This window comes from Pezoporus occidentalis, unplaced genomic scaffold, assembly GCF_034315485.1.
Source record: "Pezoporus occidentalis ecotype Australia unplaced genomic scaffold, CSIRO_AGI_Poc_V1 ctg22, whole genome shotgun sequence".
Taxonomy (NCBI): Eukaryota; Metazoa; Chordata; class Aves; order Psittaciformes; family Psittacidae; genus Pezoporus; species Pezoporus occidentalis.
Window position 1 is genome coordinate 1,719,211 of NW_026914072.1, and position 17,207 is coordinate 1,736,417.

The 17,207-nt window shown below is 40.3% G+C and overlaps 1 protein-coding gene across 8 annotated transcripts in view; it reads left to right on the forward strand.

Annotated features, from left to right (window-relative positions):
* The window catches only part of TEAD1 (TEA domain transcription factor 1), a 165,078-nt gene that overhangs the window by 26,128 nt on the left and 121,743 nt on the right, over window positions 1–17,207 (forward strand). The window lies entirely within an intron of this gene.

Genomic DNA, 17,207 nt, shown 5'->3' on the forward strand with positions numbered 1-17,207 from the left:
AAAATACAGGTTGCTTAAATTATGCAGTTAAAGGATAAAGAAAATCACAGAGCAATTTTAACAAATTGCCCTTAACTGGATTGCACAAACAAACCTCTCATAAGAAATCTTAGAAAGGTGTGTTTGAGGGTGTAATCTTAGCTTGTGGCTAAGTAGAGTTAAACTTGTTTTTCAAGTTGGTTGTGTATAACTTTCTCATGCTAAAGATTGTGAGCATTCCAGAAGGAAAACAGTTCATCTGTAGCAGGGGTTTGATGGGAAATTTTATTTCCAGTAATTCTGGCCTCTGGTCCCTGTACAGTACTTTATACAGTGACTTTCCTTTTAATCTGTATTCTCACTGGCGGTGTTGTAAAATGCACATGTGTATTATTTATATGAAATAGTCTTGATATTTGCAAGTAGTACAGTTTTTGAATGATCCTGAATATGCCAGGCCAGACACAGTGCACTTACACTTCCAAATATATGTGCCTTTCTTGTCAGATGCAAAAAGCTTGTAAATTTTGCATGTATGAAATAGCGTCATACTATCATACCCCAAATTCCCTGTTTGGTAAACATCAGTACCCAACTCTTTGTTTCCAAAAACCTATGCAGTTTCTGAATAGTTCTTTAGGATGGCAAATGGGTTTACTCCAACATTTATTCTTTTTTTTTCCCGGCATGGTATTTATACAGTGGATGCAAACTAATGTGGGTAGAATTACTATGTATGCATGTAAGAAAGCATGCTACCTGCAAAAGCTTTCCATACGACAGCCAAACTTATATACATAAGAGAACTGTTGATGCTTTATTACAGTTTAATTTGTTAATGAAAGAAGATGGACTGAGCTCCTACTACACCTCTTTGGATGTTTGAGGCTAGGCACAATTAATTTATTTGTACTGTCTGTGTAGGCGTATGCCAGCTAATGTACTGTAAGAGCTTTTATCTTTATATTCATAATGAAGAGGGGCAGGTTTTTGGCAACTAGACAAGGATTTTCTGATGACTCATCCTCTCTGGATTGTAATACACTTTCTTGTAAAATCAAAAAAAGAAAAGTAGTTCCTATTAGAAGTGGGCTCAACCAGAGCAGTTTGTCCTTCACAATCAAGCTGCAAAGCAGAAAATATAAAGGCTTACCCGCTTTCAATTATTTTAATTTTAATTGGACCTCTGCTGAAAAATAAATCTTGTTACTCGAGTGGATGTTCTCATATAAGGTATTAAAGGGCTCTTGCAGTAAATATGCTGTAGGTTGCATTGTCAAGTACTTTAGTTTGTGCTCCATTGTCATTATACTGGTATTTAGATCACCTTGGCAATACATTGGACTTTTAGTTAAGTTGGAGTAGATAGATCTCCTTCAACACAAAGTTGTACTGTTTGGCTTCTGCTATTCACCTTGCTACTATTCAGGAAGAAATGTGGAGTCCAGGATTTGGTAGAAACTGGAACGGGGTTTGGGTGTGAGTATCTGAGTGGAGAGCTAAATCTATTTCAGTAAAATATCTAGTATTGCTTTCTACTTAAATGACATAGTAGTTAATGCCAGTATCAGGTAAACAGGGAGTATGCTTCATGTTCCTGCTAATGGGGGAAAAGTATGAACATGGACTGTTCTACAGACTGATTAAAAGACCAGTAAGAATAAGTAGAATGCATGAGTAATCTATTTTGTTTAGCTTTGAGGAGAAAAATCTTGCTTTTAATGAAAAATTATCATCATTATTTTATCTCAGAGTACCTGTGCATGTTTTTATGCATGCACGCCTCCTGTGAGCACTTCCTCCTGCTCATGTGTTTGCTTTCTCTCTGTGGGACAAACCAGAAAGCTTGGGCAGCAGAGGGATATCTATTAATGAACTTCCTCAGTCTTTCTTTGTGCTCTGTCACAATGCTTTTCCTGAATGACTTCTTGGGTGATGAAGCTACTGCTTCCTCTTAGTAAGGCAATGTTTATGCAATCCAGAGTGGATTAATTTAAATCCCTGATTTTAATCACAATTTAAATCAACAAGCAGAGCACTTTGATTTAAATAATTAAGTGTAACTGTGTTTTGCATTTTTGCTTTCCAGTTACTTTTCTAAGCAAATGCTCAGTTTTATTGGTCAATATCATTTACTAACCAGAGCTGTTTGTTGTACACAATTGGGTTTCTCTAAATACATGTGTACTGCTTATGTAGATTTACTCGTGTTCTAAATTTTTACATTCCTCTTATACTTGAAAGTAGTGAATCACATTTCTTAATAGATATAATAGATCTTTTTAAACTCACGATTCATGTAGCAAAATGTTATAGCTTAAATTCAATTAAAATACACAGAAGTGACATTTCAAGACTGCTTTAGTGGTTTAACTGATGTTCTGGCATACAAGACAAAAAAAATATATTGGAACATGTGCTTTTAAACCGATCGGTTATGCAAACTAATTGTCTGCAGCTAGTGCTTTGTGCCAGTTGTTTCTGGACACAGAGTACTTCAAGGTTTTTTGAACTACTTAAGTAATCTATCATTGTGCATCTTAATTTTATTCATAAATGGAAAGAGGAAAACAAAATTTCTTACTTTCTGGATTCCCAATCATTTTCCTAACTTACAATGAACTAATGATAAACCAAACTAGCTGAAAATTAAGAAAACTGTTGCTGTAACTTGCAGGAAAAAATAGTGTTAAAAAAACCCAGGGTAATGTTTAAACAAATTGTTTTAGATGCCTAAACAGTGAAAGTTATCCATTCAGTGGTTTATCTTTCTCCAGAAAAATTATCAGCCTGAATAATAACATACATACAGCTTCAATATAACATAAAATCATGTGAACTATTTTGAAAAAAAGTTTAGAATTATGATCATAATTTAATGGTTTCTTTAGAGAGACAAAAAAGGCACTTCATAGAAGGATCTGTATTTTAAGCCTATATATTTCAACTTCTTTTTAATAGAGGCTTTTATGTTCCTGCTTGGAATACTCCTGTCACTTAAAAATTAAGATTCCTGTTGTACATATCTTCACATCTATCTAACTTTGATGAGACTTTTGCTGACTGTGACAGTCAATCTTACTTTAATATTTTGCTCATTAGAAGCATCATGGTCTGTGTTCTTAAATTAGCACCAGGGAGTTGTGTGTGGAGTCATAGAACAAAACGTTAAAAAATTACATTTTCTTAGCCACTATATTGGAATACATGAATTAGTGGGTCATAGCTACCACATAGATGTTAACTCCATTCACAAAATGAGAAGGGTGATTTAAGGGTTTGACAGAAAGTATTTAAATTGCAAATTTAGATTCATTTTGCTCTAGATGAGAGAACAACAACCAAATCTAGCTAATATGCACTCCAACATATTATTTAAATGTTCCCTTCCACTGATTATTTGTAAGAGGACTGTTAAGATGACAAGTGTGTAATATGGTACGTGGGAATTGCAGTCAGGGAAGTTTGCAGAGGTGTGATCTTGCTCAGTTTAAGATGTCTGAATTTCCTTCCATTTCTTTCCTAATTGTAGATTTTTCTCCTCTGATGGTGTAGCTAGGAAGTGGGAGGTTGATTAAATTTAATTCTGATTTACCTGGGTTCAGTCATATTATCTCTTAAAATGTGTCTCTAAAGGTTAACAGTCCGTTGGCATTTTCATCTTTGCTCTCCTACTCTGAAGAGCTTCGTGGCTTGAATGTCTAAGAAGTCAAAGATAGCTGGTTGTATTTTTCCATACCTGCAAAGTGATATATCTGGATTCACATCTGCTCCTGGAAAATTTTTAAGGCTTAATGTTTAATTTCCATATGCTTAAAAGGGAAAGTTGTTAAATCCCAAGGGTTTCATTTCACTTTGCCTCCAGGCAATTTAGCAGTCAAAGGGAAGGTCTAAAGTGCTGCACAACCCAGTTTTGTGTTTAGCTTCCTGCCCCACGCAGTGTGGAATAAAAACTCAAAACAAAAGGGAGCGTTGTGGGTGTGTGTGGTGCCTTTGTGGTGAGGTTGAGGGGGACTGTGATGGTTGCATGTGGGGATGCTGATGCTGCCTACACTGGCTCTGCCTGAGCGCCTGCAAGGTCCCTGCTGTGGCTCTGCCTGGGGTTTGCCGGACAAAGTCTCTTTCTGTTACTCTCTCCCACAGTCAAGGGTTAGGCCTCGGTAGTCCCACAAACTGTGAACTTCCAGTAAGTAAAATTAACCATTGAAACACTACCTGGGATTTGAAACCCCAGTATCCTTGTCAGAGGCAACCTGGGGCTTCACCCTGCAGTGGACTGTGCCTCCCAGTTTGCGAGTTTTGCAGAAATAGCAGATATCTGTAACATATTTTGAATAGATTCGTACCTGTAAGGAGGTTTTCTTCTGCCTGAAAAGGTAGATGAATTGAGTTTGGGAGGCATTTTTTTCTCTCCCAGATGAGAGGACCTGCTTTCTTTCATGGTGATTTTTTAATCTTTTTTTTTAAGTAGAAGTCCAGTCTTCTGTAAGAAGACAAAATATTTCTGGAATGCAACACCTGTGCAAAGAAGATGAATTGCCATGTGCCAGAATCGTTCAGTAAAGGCTGCGTTGTGTGGGTAACTTGACAACAGTTTTGCAGCAAACCATAAACATCTGCAAAACATTTGAAAATCTGGCCCTGAGTTGGGGCTGCTTGAATTCCATGGCATTTGTAATAATTTACTGTTCCATATCATGTAATTATTTGTGTGAACCTTAAGACTAATTTTCTTGGCAAGAGTAGAAAAAGATCTATTTTATTAAAGATACAAGAATGACTGATATTCTTTACTGGTACAACTCCAGGATTCATGAGTTTATCTTTTACTTCTGGAATGCATTTACTTGTCCCTATACATTTAACTGCGCAGCATGGTTAGAAATGGGAAGGGGGCAGCAAGTCCGGTCCAAACTGTAGACATATGCTGCTTTTTTTTTCCTATGGGGAAGCACTGAGAGGATTGAAGTCATTGAGCTAGCTTTGTTCAGCCGAGCTGAACTCTGAAAAAACACACCATGTGTGCTTTTAGTGAACTCTGGGCCTAATCCTAAATCTTTTGAGTTCAGTGACAGGTTAGAGTGTCCAAGAAGTGAATCATCGGCTGTAGCTAGCCGCAGCTATGACGCTGCGCGGGGCATTGTCTGCCTCAGCCCACTCGTGTGAATAAGGTACAGTCTCATGCAGGAGTTTCATCCCAGGCAGGCTCAGCAATCCAACAGTGCAAAAAGACCAAAAGAACTGACGCTTTTTTTCTCAGGAGAGCACACGGATAGGTGGTTTCGTTGCACAGTTCTTGCTCCAGCTTCCCAAAATGCCCAGCATCTATGATCGTTGCCAGATTTCTAAAGACTTCAGCTTCCTGGAAGGCACCTAAATAAGGGTCAGATTTTGAAAAGAGCTTAGCACACAGCCTGCCCAGCTTTTCAGAAAATCTGGCACTGATGTCAGTGCTGAGCCGCTGTGGAGATGCTGGGAAGAATGCTGCCTTCCCACGTGCTGCAGCGGGATAGTGCTGTTCGCTTTACAGGATTCGCAAAAACATTGTTAAAGAGAACAAATAGTAACAGGGAAAAGAAACCCCCCAAGTCTGTTTTAACAGATCCTGGGAGGGGAGAGCCTTTTCCCTTTTTAAAGATTCAGTTCAGGAATTGTCAAAAGAAGTAAACAAAGCAACATCATTTAAAAGCTTTTGGAACAATAGTCTCTTCCACTTCCCTCCCTCATTGTAGAGCCCTGGGCCCAGCTTTTGTTTATTTTGTACTGCCAGCCTCATGGTGCCTGATTGGTCGGTGTCTGATTTCATTCCTATGGGTGATGTCAAAAGCTGACCCAGAAGTTCTCGGCAAGTTTGCTTTTAGCTTTTAGTTGTTTTTGTGCATGTATCCGTGTGCACAAGAGTACTTTTCAGTCCTAGGAGGATTCTGTTACAGGCTGAATATTATTCAGCTGCAAAAGTAATAAGGAGTAATATCTGTGTCAGGAACTGCAGTGCTTGTTTTCTACAAACACTAGGAACAGCAAGCAATTCAAGCACTGTGAAGTTATGGAAGCTGTAATCAATGTTAACTGTATTTCTAGTATTATCATAAGGCACAACGGGAAATGAAAAATTGTAAAAAAAATAATAACCTAACTGAAAATTGAGGAGATTAGTTAGAAAAGCTGATTTCAAATTCATATGTAACGCTACTACCTATTTTCTTTTTATAGAGCTGTAATTCTAATCATCAGTTAATATAATTTTTATTGGTTGTCAAACTGACAATTTAAATATCAGGTTCTCAGAGGTGTGCATACAACTGACAACAACATTCGGTGATTCTTTCTATAGTCAAATAAGCAGTGTTTAAGGGTTGTTTTTTTGTGTGTGTGTGTGCTCTGTCTGCAAGTACTCCTATCTTTGTTTTCCATTTCTCTGGTCTTAACACTTGGGTATTTTTCCTTCAGCAGCCTCTGACCCTCTCCTGTGTTTCTTTTTGTTAGATAAGTAAAAGATGAGCATTACTTTATAAGGACATAGTTTTGTACCCTTGTCCTCTATTAGAGTACAGTCAAGTTGCTTGTATAAACATGAAGAGTTTTGCTTACTTTTCAATTTATTCAGATGCCAGTGTAAGGTTCTCAAGTCGTGCCACATCTCCATCCCCTTGCTTCTAGGGAACTCTGTTGTACAACGTCTTACACATGTTAGTGGGAGTGTGTTAACTAGTTCCATAGGGAGACTTAATACTGGTGCTGCGTATTACACAAGAAGGCGTGTTTAACCTCTCCCATTATAGAAAATACTATGTTACAGTCTGGAAGAACGGTGTAAAATACCTTCTCTGCTTCTCTCTTCCTATATATGTATATGGTTTTGGCAAAGGTTTGTTGCTGTGTCAGATTTCACAGCAAAATACTGTTGATCAGAATTTATTTAAAGGAAATGAAACATTCCCCCAGCTCTGCAACTCTGCATCCAGCAAAACATCCCTTGCTTTCCTGCCCATGGCTTTTTTTTGAATTGCTGAAGCAAACAGAATTCTTGCTCTGTGTCTCCTAGGAAGCAGGACACTTAGAGAAATTTGGATGCTTCAGAAATAGCGTAGTATAATGAGGAAATGCAAGGCTGAAGTGCTTTGCACCTAAGGATAACTCATTACCCAGATTCAAACGTGTTATTTCAATGCCTGTAGCTTCTGTTTGTGTTCATGAAGGATGCCGTTCATTTAGGGAAGTCTGTACAGAGCCCACCAAAGTGTCCAAGAGCTGAGACTCCAGAAGCTGGCCAGTGGATCTTGTTGTGCATTTGTTTGGTCTCCTTTCCCCTGGTTGGAAGCAGCTTGTGTACAGGGCCTCGGGCTGGCCTTACTGCTCACCCTGGTGCCGGCCCAGCCCTACTTTGCCTCCCAGGAGCTCTGCTGTTTTATGAGCAGCTACTTTGAGAGACGGCCTCCCTCATCTCCTTCAGCCAAAAGCAAGCACTACAGTACAAGTGACATAAGCCTTACAAAGAATTTGTTAGCTGATGGTGCCCCCAGCTCTGGTGGAAATGTTAAGAGGAAAAATAACTTTATCTGCATTCTGGATCTGTTTTAAATACTGTGCTTTTTATGATTTCCATATGATTCTTGGGGATTTTAACATCAAAAGACCCAGATTATCCTAATTGGTGTAGGAGTTTGGAAAGGTTTTCTTCATGCTGGACTTAAATAGGGTTCCTGCTTGGCTGCTTCTGCACTGGCTTAGTCCTTTAGTGACATGAAAGCCAGCTGCAGTTAAGCAGATTCCCCCTTTTTTTGTTTAATAAACTGAAATAACTACACTGTTCAGTATTAAAATGCAGAAACATCATGCATTTTTAAAGCTTCCAGAAATAGCCTACAATGCATTGCAGAAATTAGTGAAGCCATACCCATAATGAAAAACATTTGGTAATGGACTCTGGATTAGTTAGCAGGCTGATTTACTGCCTGTCCTGTGTTTTCCCCCCTCTCCATAAACTGGTATCACTTACAGACAGGAATAGCGAGGAGTTTTCAGAAACTTTTTTGAGGAGAGAGGAAACCCCCCAAATTTAAAAGCACAGTAAATAGCTTTGTACAGTTTTGCTCCCAATGATTACTTTCCCTGTTTAGCAGAAAACCACCCTTTTTATCTTGGGGGTAGTTTTCCTACAGAGAAAGATCATGCCTGGGTCGCTGCTCCTGTACAATGGGTGTATCTTCACCGCACAGATGGCTTGGCTCAGGACTGGTACCTGCTCTGCGCTCAGCCACCACCTGGTGCTGGGAGCATTTCCGCTGCAGATCCCTGCCAGCCCCTCGTCCTCATTCTGGGGTTGAGTGCCAGGCTCTGGAGGTGAACCCTGTCCTGTGGGATTTGCTGTGATGACAAAGCATTCCCTGCCTTGGGGCAGAATGGAATAGCCAGAGAAGAGTCCATACCTGCTGCATCTCTCCGTATTTCTGCTCCATGGCTTTGCACCTTGAACAACATCTGTATACTTCTCTACGAAATGGATTAGAAATCTTCCCTCCTCTGATATGAGGACTTTATGTCTGGGCATAAATGCCCACTTGAGAGGTCATAATTCTTATTTACTTCCTAGGAAATTATTGGGTAAATGCTTGAGGTAAAAGTAAGCTCTGCTGTTTCAGCAGTTGCTAAGAGTCTAAGATACAGATTTTTCCCTTTACCCCTTTTTTACACTCTACCATATGTGTTGAAGGCAGTTTGAGTCAACTACATTTAGCTTGCTCGCTACAAGCAACATCCTCTTGAAAAACTGGGTACCAGAACTTGTTTTGGGGCAGAAAACATTGCTTTGCTCCCAGTTCATTTCTTTGTGGTTTTGATAAAATTGCAAGCAAAAAAACTGGGGGGGGGGGGGGGGCAAGGGAGAGAAAGAAGATGGGGGAGTCAAGATGGGCATCTGTGCACATAGGTTAGATTTGCAGCATTTATATAACTACCTGTTTTGTTGTGCTGTAGCTTCTAAGCTATCTCTGTAAAACATTTACTTGTTTGGCTTTAATCACACCTTTCACTAAATGTTTGCTTTGCGCATGAAACAAAGCCATCCTTAAGACTGTAATGAAACCATTAGTTAGTGTTTATTTAGGAAAAAGCAACGCCAAAAATAAGTTGAACACTGAAACATCAATCAAGAATGAAAATAATAGCAGAGTTTCTAATGTGGAGATCTCAGTGAAAATCTTAAATAGAATTTACAACTTTCTCTGCAGGTTTTGGCTTCTGTGACCACAGGTCTGAGGTCACAGCAGTCTCCTGATGTGTCTAACAAGAGACAGTTTTTATTATCTGCATACTGTTCCTTTTATTTTTCATTTCCATCCTGTGTGGTATGTAGTTACTATTCCTACAGTTATTTACTTGCATATTTGAAACTTGCTTTTTCCTTCCCCTCCTTCGCAGGAAAGTAAATCATTAAAAGGAAAAGAGTAGGAGATAGAAATAGGTAATTTGTATAGCAGAAAAAATACATATAACCTAAAATAAAATAGAATCTTACAGTCCTTTATGCAACAACCATCTTCAAGAAGGGAAAAAAAGTGGGGTGGAAAAGCAATTGGAATTTACGTGAAACTCTCAGTGGGCTCATAGACACAGATAAAGATTCAGTGCTTAATGCCTGGAAACAACATTTCCTAATTTTTGCCTGAAGAATAGTTGTTTGCAGAACTTGAAACATTAAAATTGTGGGAGAAAGACACTAAAAAGATGAGAAAGGAGAAGGCACAGATATTCTGATTTTGGCATGTTTTTTTTTTCAGGAAAAATTTCCATTTAGTAGCAAGGTATTGTGTGCACAGTTCCAAGTCCCTGTGAAAGAAATCTCGAAAGTTGTACTGTGAGACAGAAAAGACTGACACAATTTCAGAAGTCTTAGTGAGTTCATAAAGCATGCCTGGGAAAGTCCCTCATGCAAATCCTTCATAATCACATCTGTCCAATTGTAAAAGCAAACTCCCTGAAAATCAGAGCAACTTTCTGGAATAGGATGTAGAAAGTAAATGTTCTGTGTTCCACAGTGAGTCTGAAGTCACTGACAAGATCTAACACTTTCTTCACTTTGCAGTATTAAGCTCATATTTTCCAGCTGTGCATGAATATGTTTATGTATTTGTTTTTCCTCTGTTCCTTCATATTCCTGTGAAATCAGTCCACACATTAAGGAAAACCTGTAGGGTTGCCAACTCTGTGTGACTCGATAGCTGTTTCCTGGGCTAAGTGGAGGTGTGGTGTGTCCAATAGGAAGGCCATTCATGAGGGCTATTGTGTGTGTCCTGGGCTGCTTTTCAAAAGTGTTGTATCGTCTGTTGAATTCACACTGAAATCAGTACGAATCATACGGGATTGACTCTCCCTGACCCACAATGCCTAGTGACAGACATTTCATGTCCAAATTCTTCCACTGTTGCACAGTTCATGCTGTTATCCCTGACTTGCTGCTGATAGCCCTTTAGAGGTTTCATTACCTGGGTGAGAAAAGAGAGGAGGCCAGGCATATGATACTGCAAGCAAAGGGGCCCTACCCTACTTGGAATATACTGAAAGCCAGAGGGGAAGGTTTCTTGCCAGCTCCTAAAAAGATATAGTGGAGGGTGCAGTGTAACAAGAAGCCACTTGTGGCTTCCTTAATCTGTATCACTAGGTCCCACTGCAGCTCTGCTTTATGGTTTTGGTGAGAAATCCCTTTTAGCTCACAGCTGCTAAAGTGAACTTACACTGCCTCCGGATCAGTCCTGGTGATGAGCTGGACCGCCATGAGCTGGGTTGCGTTACAGCAGAAGCAGGAGCCTCCCAGAAAATCTAGATCACAAATACGATGCGGAAGATAGAAAACATGCTTCTTGTCTTTGACATTTCACCCTCTTTTTTGGTGCCGACATGCTGTGCAGCGAACTCTGGTGTCACCAACACCCACGGTGTTGGAAATCATTTAAAGAATGGAATAGAAGATTCAAGGATGGCTTGAGGATTTTTTCAAAATTTACCGTAAACTGACTGTAGTAAAGCCTCAAGCCATTCTCAGATCTTCTGTTTCCTGCATCAGTTGTCTAACCCTGATGTTACCAGGGACCCATAATTCAAATTATAATTCCATCTTTCAAGGATATAAACTTTTTCTCTACAAAGTACCTGGGAAGGAATACATAATCTGGGCATTCAGCTGTTGTCCCCTCAGATTCCCTCTTTAGGTGATCCACGGTAGTTTCTCTGAGGAAGGATTGTCAGGGTACTCTGAGATACTGAGAGTTTCTGCAGGCCTTGTACATCATTTGTGTGTCTGGTTGGCACAAAAGCCCTTCTATAGAGTGCAGGAAGCTGGAGTGCTTCAGTGTGTGAGAGCACTGGGCTTGCCTATGTCTACAGTGCTGGAAGCAGGGCGCATGTAGACAGGGACTTCTGCAGTGATCTGCAAATCTTTCTATGTGAACCTTAATGTATTTGAGAGCATTAGAGAGTGAAATCCAGAAGGAATTTGATTTTTGCAGTATCCGTAGCTGGCATAGATGTGTTCCAGCTGTACTTCTGGAGAAAGAGATCTCTCCTGGCAACATGTGACATACAGTGCTCCTATTGCGTAGGGAAGGGTCAGAGTAGCCTTAGGTGTCTTAGCTGTGGAAAATGGGCAAAGGTAGCCTGGGAGGCCTTGGAAATGAGGGAGCCATAAAGACCTTTGCTCATGTCCGAGTTGTTTGTAAATTTACTAGCAGGGACAGAATGAATCTTAAGCCCAGGACTCTTAGATGATGTAGTCATCCCCACAGTGTGGTGAAATAAATAACCCTTCTTCTACATGGACATGGCTGGTAATCAGTAGCTTGCAAGGTACTTCTGTCTTCCTACAACAGCTGCATGCACTTGTGGGAATCTGAACTTTATATACCCATTTTCTGTCAAATCCAGGAAGTGACACTTGTGATTTTCTACCTCCTCTTGGCAAATTCAGTTCGTATGCTTGAGGGGTGGTGAGTCCCTTGTGATACTGGCTGGCTTCAGTGGAACATGTGGTGCTTGGCACCTCCTCCATTGTGGGTTAGTGGTTGTTTGTGAACAAAGGTGAGCATGACGGTCTGTGCAGAGGCCCTCCCAGGGCCCCAGGAGAGGGGCTCAGCAAGGCTCCAGTCCTACAGGACACTCTGCAAAGCTGAAGTCCAAATCTTCTTGTAAAGCAGCAGTTCCTGGTGAATGACCAGTAGAGTCCTCAGGTGGACAAACTTTATCAGTTATAGCTTCAAAATCCCCTTTTTTTTTTTGTGGAGGTCTATGACTTCCATGACCTCCCAGCTAGATTAATATGAAGTTACATAAGCAGCTAATTTATGGTGGACTTAAGAATGACACCTAAAAATGGAAGGAAGTGCAAAATGCTATCAGATGCTGTTGATGGGCTTACATATTAAGGCCTTGGGTGAGTAGACATGGACTTAAATACATGCTTACATGTAAGCGTGAGTATGACTGTATTGAACAAGGCTAAATTTCCCATTTGCTTCCTGCAGAATCTCCATACAGGAGGTTGCCTGTAAAGCCCTGAATCTTCTGGAATCTGGTTATATATCTTGGAACTGGCCACTGTCACTGCAGTGTATTAGATTGACTAGGATGTGCCTGTAGCGTAGCCTGTGGTATGCGATTTAATGTGTAATTGTCTCTATCTGGTTAAAAGTTGTTACCTGAGTTAAATTTTCTAATGAAAACCAGATGAGCTTTATTTTTTTTTTTTTTGCTTATCCTCCATCTGCTGTCATTTATAATTAGACTGCAAATTCCTCAGAGCAAGAACTTGCTGTCCTTCTGTGCCAAGCATACTGGGGTCTTGATATTAGTCGAGTTGCCATTAATAATAAATAGAGAGTAAAAGGAGAATGTGTAAATGCATTCAAACATGTAGTGACACTTTTAAGTGTAATTGTTATCACTGCAGATCTCTGTGTGGTTGGCAGCTGGGCAGTGCTGGAAGCGCAGAGTCCCTGTAATTGAATTTTTCACATTTTACTGGGCTATTGGAACCTGCCTTTGATGAGTAGTGCCTAGAGTAAAGAAAGGCCCAGGGACAGGGCTACTCGGAAGGAAAGACAAGTCAGATAATGTATCTTCAGCTCCCTTTCCCAGAGACTGGGGAATGCCCAAGCTCATTATATTAGGAAAAGTCCCAAGGTTAGGTAACTTTTCCGTAGTTAATACACAAACACAGGGCTTTGCCTTTTTGAATCCCTGTGTAACGCTGTGGACAGGAAGCTCTCTAAAGGACGGGGCACAGGGCTGAACAAGCCCACAGAGTTCAGTCGTGCCCTGTGCCTGTACCCAGGTCTCCTTTACATCTGTATGGCTGTGGAGAGGTCTTACAGGGGAAGGAGCTGAAAGTAGGCTCCCTCACGTTCCTTCATTATTTTACCTATTAATTTTGTCAACCCTCAGTGTTCTCTGCTTTCTTTTGATTTGGTTTTCATGATTTGTTTGGGTTGGTTTGTATTTTGGACCATATTTGTGCTACTGAGGATTTCTGGTGCTAGTTTTGACAGCAGCAATACTGATTTTGAGAGAAGAATATTTGGTGCTTGTGACTGTATATAACTCATGCAATTACTACTTATGGTGGTTAGTGCTGTAAATACTGGAGGTGGATACATTCTGGAGACTGTGGGAAAGTTATGGGTGTGCTGTAGCGACTACTGATGGTGTAATCTAATGATTCCTAATGATCCCTATGATCATTAGGAATAGAATCATGAGACCTAATGGTTCTCTAAAAAATGAGAATTCTTTAACTTTTCTAAATTTGAACACCTTAACTTCAGGGATTTTTTGGTGTCTCATTCCCATCCCAGGCAGATTGTTCCCTTAAGTATTGGGAATACTGGGCATCGTATTCTGCCGTAAGAGTTCTTTAATTTCACATACACAGAAAAACTGTGTTTTGCTTTGGATCAGCTGCAGGAAGAGGTGGGGTGAGAGTAAGAATTATTTGGTAGGCACAGCTGTGAAAGAGAAATAAATCAAGGTGACAGAAAGGTGCGCTAGAGAGTGAAAAAATAGTGAAGAGGTTTTTTTACTGTAAATCCATGTGGATAGTAAACCCAACTATCAAATTGCAGCTGCAGTGTCAGAAAATTTGAATTACATTCCATTTTAAAAAGAAAAGTGTAATAGTAAAACAGTGTGTAATGCAAATTATTCCATGCATAGCAGAAATAAAACAACTTTTGAACTCTGCCTACAAATGTATTCAGTGTTAATATAACATTTTTGTTGTTCTAACATCTCATACACTTATCTGCTATCATATCTATCTGCAGTACAGTGACACTGAGCCAGGAAATGCAGTTCAAAAAATAGTTCAGATGTGAAAAGTGAACGTCCTTGGCTCTAAGTCATAATGTTTCTCTACTAAGAGCCAAGCTTATTTCTATTGTAACGTTAATCAGCATTTTTTTTATTCATACTTTAAAATAAAATTTAAAAAATGTCATTTGAGGAAACCAACTGCTAGTCTGAGGAAGAAAGCCAAAATACTTTCTTTCTCTGGGTCATTTCCTGGCTCATTCCCTTTCTGGGTCATTCTTTTTTGCCTGAATCACTCTCCTCCATTTAATAATAATAACAAAAATATTCAAATGAAATACATTTGCCTAGGATTTCCAAGGATTTAACTGGTAGTAAGTAGGAAATGGCCTGCTTGGTTTTGAAGGCACTGGATCGGAGCCTGACTGAAGTTCTCAGCGAATATGATATGGCAAACAGTAAAGCACAGGAAAGTTTAAAGAATCGTATTAGCAAGCCAGTTGCTAAGTAGGAGAAGAATCAAGAGCACTCTAATCCTTTTACTGAAGTGCTAGATATGCTAGAAACACCACTAGATAGTTCAAGATTGATAGCCAGATCTCCCAGAGACTTGCCATTTTGACATTTGCTTGTTGTCCAAGTCCAGAAATTGCTCTAGCTTAAAGAGAATTCTCCCCTTCAAGGTCTGGGCAGCCTGGAACATTGAATTTAAGAAGTTCAGGGTTTTAATGGTGTTTTATGGTGGTGAATTAAATTGTGAAATTTGAAGTCTCAGTTTTCAACATGAAGCCACCCTTAGCCTCTAACACGTTGGAGAAGCCATGCTACAAGTGTTCAGTTTTCACTACAACAAAAGCATCCACTAAGTTAAAGGAACTTTTGTGTATAGACAGCATTATGAAAAACCAGAGATAATTTTGAAGAGCCAATGTAACTTAACATAATTTAAAAGTATAAAGAATTGATTGTTTGTCTTTTTCTGAGCTTGACAAAACATTTTTGCATAGAACTGTGTGCATGCATGAGCATTAACGATTCTTCTTTATCTATAATAAGATTGCATCTGTATCAAACAGATTTTGGTACTAACTTTCAGGTACTTAATAACGCTTGTGTTAGAAGCACTGTATTTATACCAGACTGTGCAACTATCAACTGGTTTTAGTGAGGTATTCTTGACCACTATGGGCAGAGACAATTTTCTTTTGTCACTGAAGGTATTGTAGCATTTTATTGCATAGTCTTCTTCCCCTGGGGAAGCAGTAAAATTTAATATGTTTTTATAGTACTACAAAAATAACTTCTGAAGACCCCAATTACGATGGTAAAACTATATTGAAAACATAGAGAAACAGCTGCCTGTCTCCATCAGAGACCTTGCAGTCCAAATAACAGCATTGTTCTGGGAAGGTGCTTCTGCCCATGTTGGTCAGAGAACAGAGGTGAATGCTGCTTTGCTTGAGCAATTTCAGGAGCATCATGTGCAATGTGTGGCAGACACAACCACTTCAGGTCTTCTTGACCCCAATCAGTTGGAGAAAGCATAGAGTATGATTAGTTACAGTAAGCAGTTTACATCTCCCTGGTGACAGCACCAGTTTTCCAGCTTAGATGTGACCATAGATCCCCTGCGAGCACCTCAGCTGGTTGCTACCCTTCTCTCTATGAAGCAGCAGGTGCTGAGGGGGGAGAGCTCTGTGTGCTCTGGCCACAGAAGCCTGACCAGGCACGTGGCCTTCATGAGTGAGTGACAGAGCAGCCCTGGGCTTGCAGCACACAGATGTCTGAGGGCACAGTGGCAGCTCTGGCTCTAGAAAAAGCAGAGAACGTGACCCAAGTGTTGAAACTCAAACAAGCTTTGCCAAGGGTAGGCTGTGCTTTTGTGTCCCTCCTGCCAAACAGAGGAGTACTGGTGGGGAGGGAGTGTGAGGTTCTGAGTGAAGAGCAGTAAAGGGGCAACACATGTCCATGTGTTTTCTTTCTGTTTCTCTGATATACTCTGTGGGCTTCTGTCTTTGCTTTGGACAGACTCCTTTCTGCAAGTCTTTCTGTTTGTGCTCATTTCCCACCCTGTCTTCCACATGTGGCAGGGACAGATGTTACTCCCAGGCATGAGCAAGCAGACAGCAGTGAAAATCCCCAAACCAGAGTGAGATGAGTCCAACACTTTGTTTCCAACACTCCTTTTCCAAGTAACAGCTCCAGTTGCAGTGCGGTAGAAGGGTGACTCAGGTTAGGAAAATGGCAAGGGTTTGCAGGGGTTAGGCATGGACAGCCAGGCAGCTCAGGAAGATCCTGGTGTTATGGTCTCTGCCTCACCAGAAGGCAGCACACCTGTATTGGAGTAGCTGGTGAAAGGCACTTGGGCCTACTGATGGAGCTGGAAATAAGAAGCGAGGCCTTGGATAGGCAAGCCATTCTTCAGGCAGACTGAGAGGCAGGTGATGATTGCCACGAAACTGTGAACAGCGAGTGCATTGGAGGAAGGGCTGCTGTGGCAGAAATGACAGTGTGCTGTGAAAACAGTATTTCTGTTAAATTCATGAGTTTTAAAGTCCAGTAGAATGATGGGGATTAGTTCCTAAGCTTGTACTTTTTGTTTGGGTTTTTATGTATGTTTTGCTTTCTGCTGCCTGGACCTCGCCATCTCTTCTTTAACTCCGTCGGTGTCCAGTGAATTCACAATTCTAATGGTTGCCAGCAAAGTTATTTTTGTGGAAAATTGACACCTCCTGAAGCAGCATTAAAATACAGTGAACAAGGAGTTGAAATAGACTTGAAACCTAAGTCAGAGCTTAAGACAGAAATTGCTTCCTCAACAGGTGATAACTACAAGAGAAGTGCAGAATAACTACGTAACTATTATACTGAGTTTTGAAAATGCTACAGCTAGTCATTGTGGCTTTTACTTATGTTTAGCAATTAAAGAT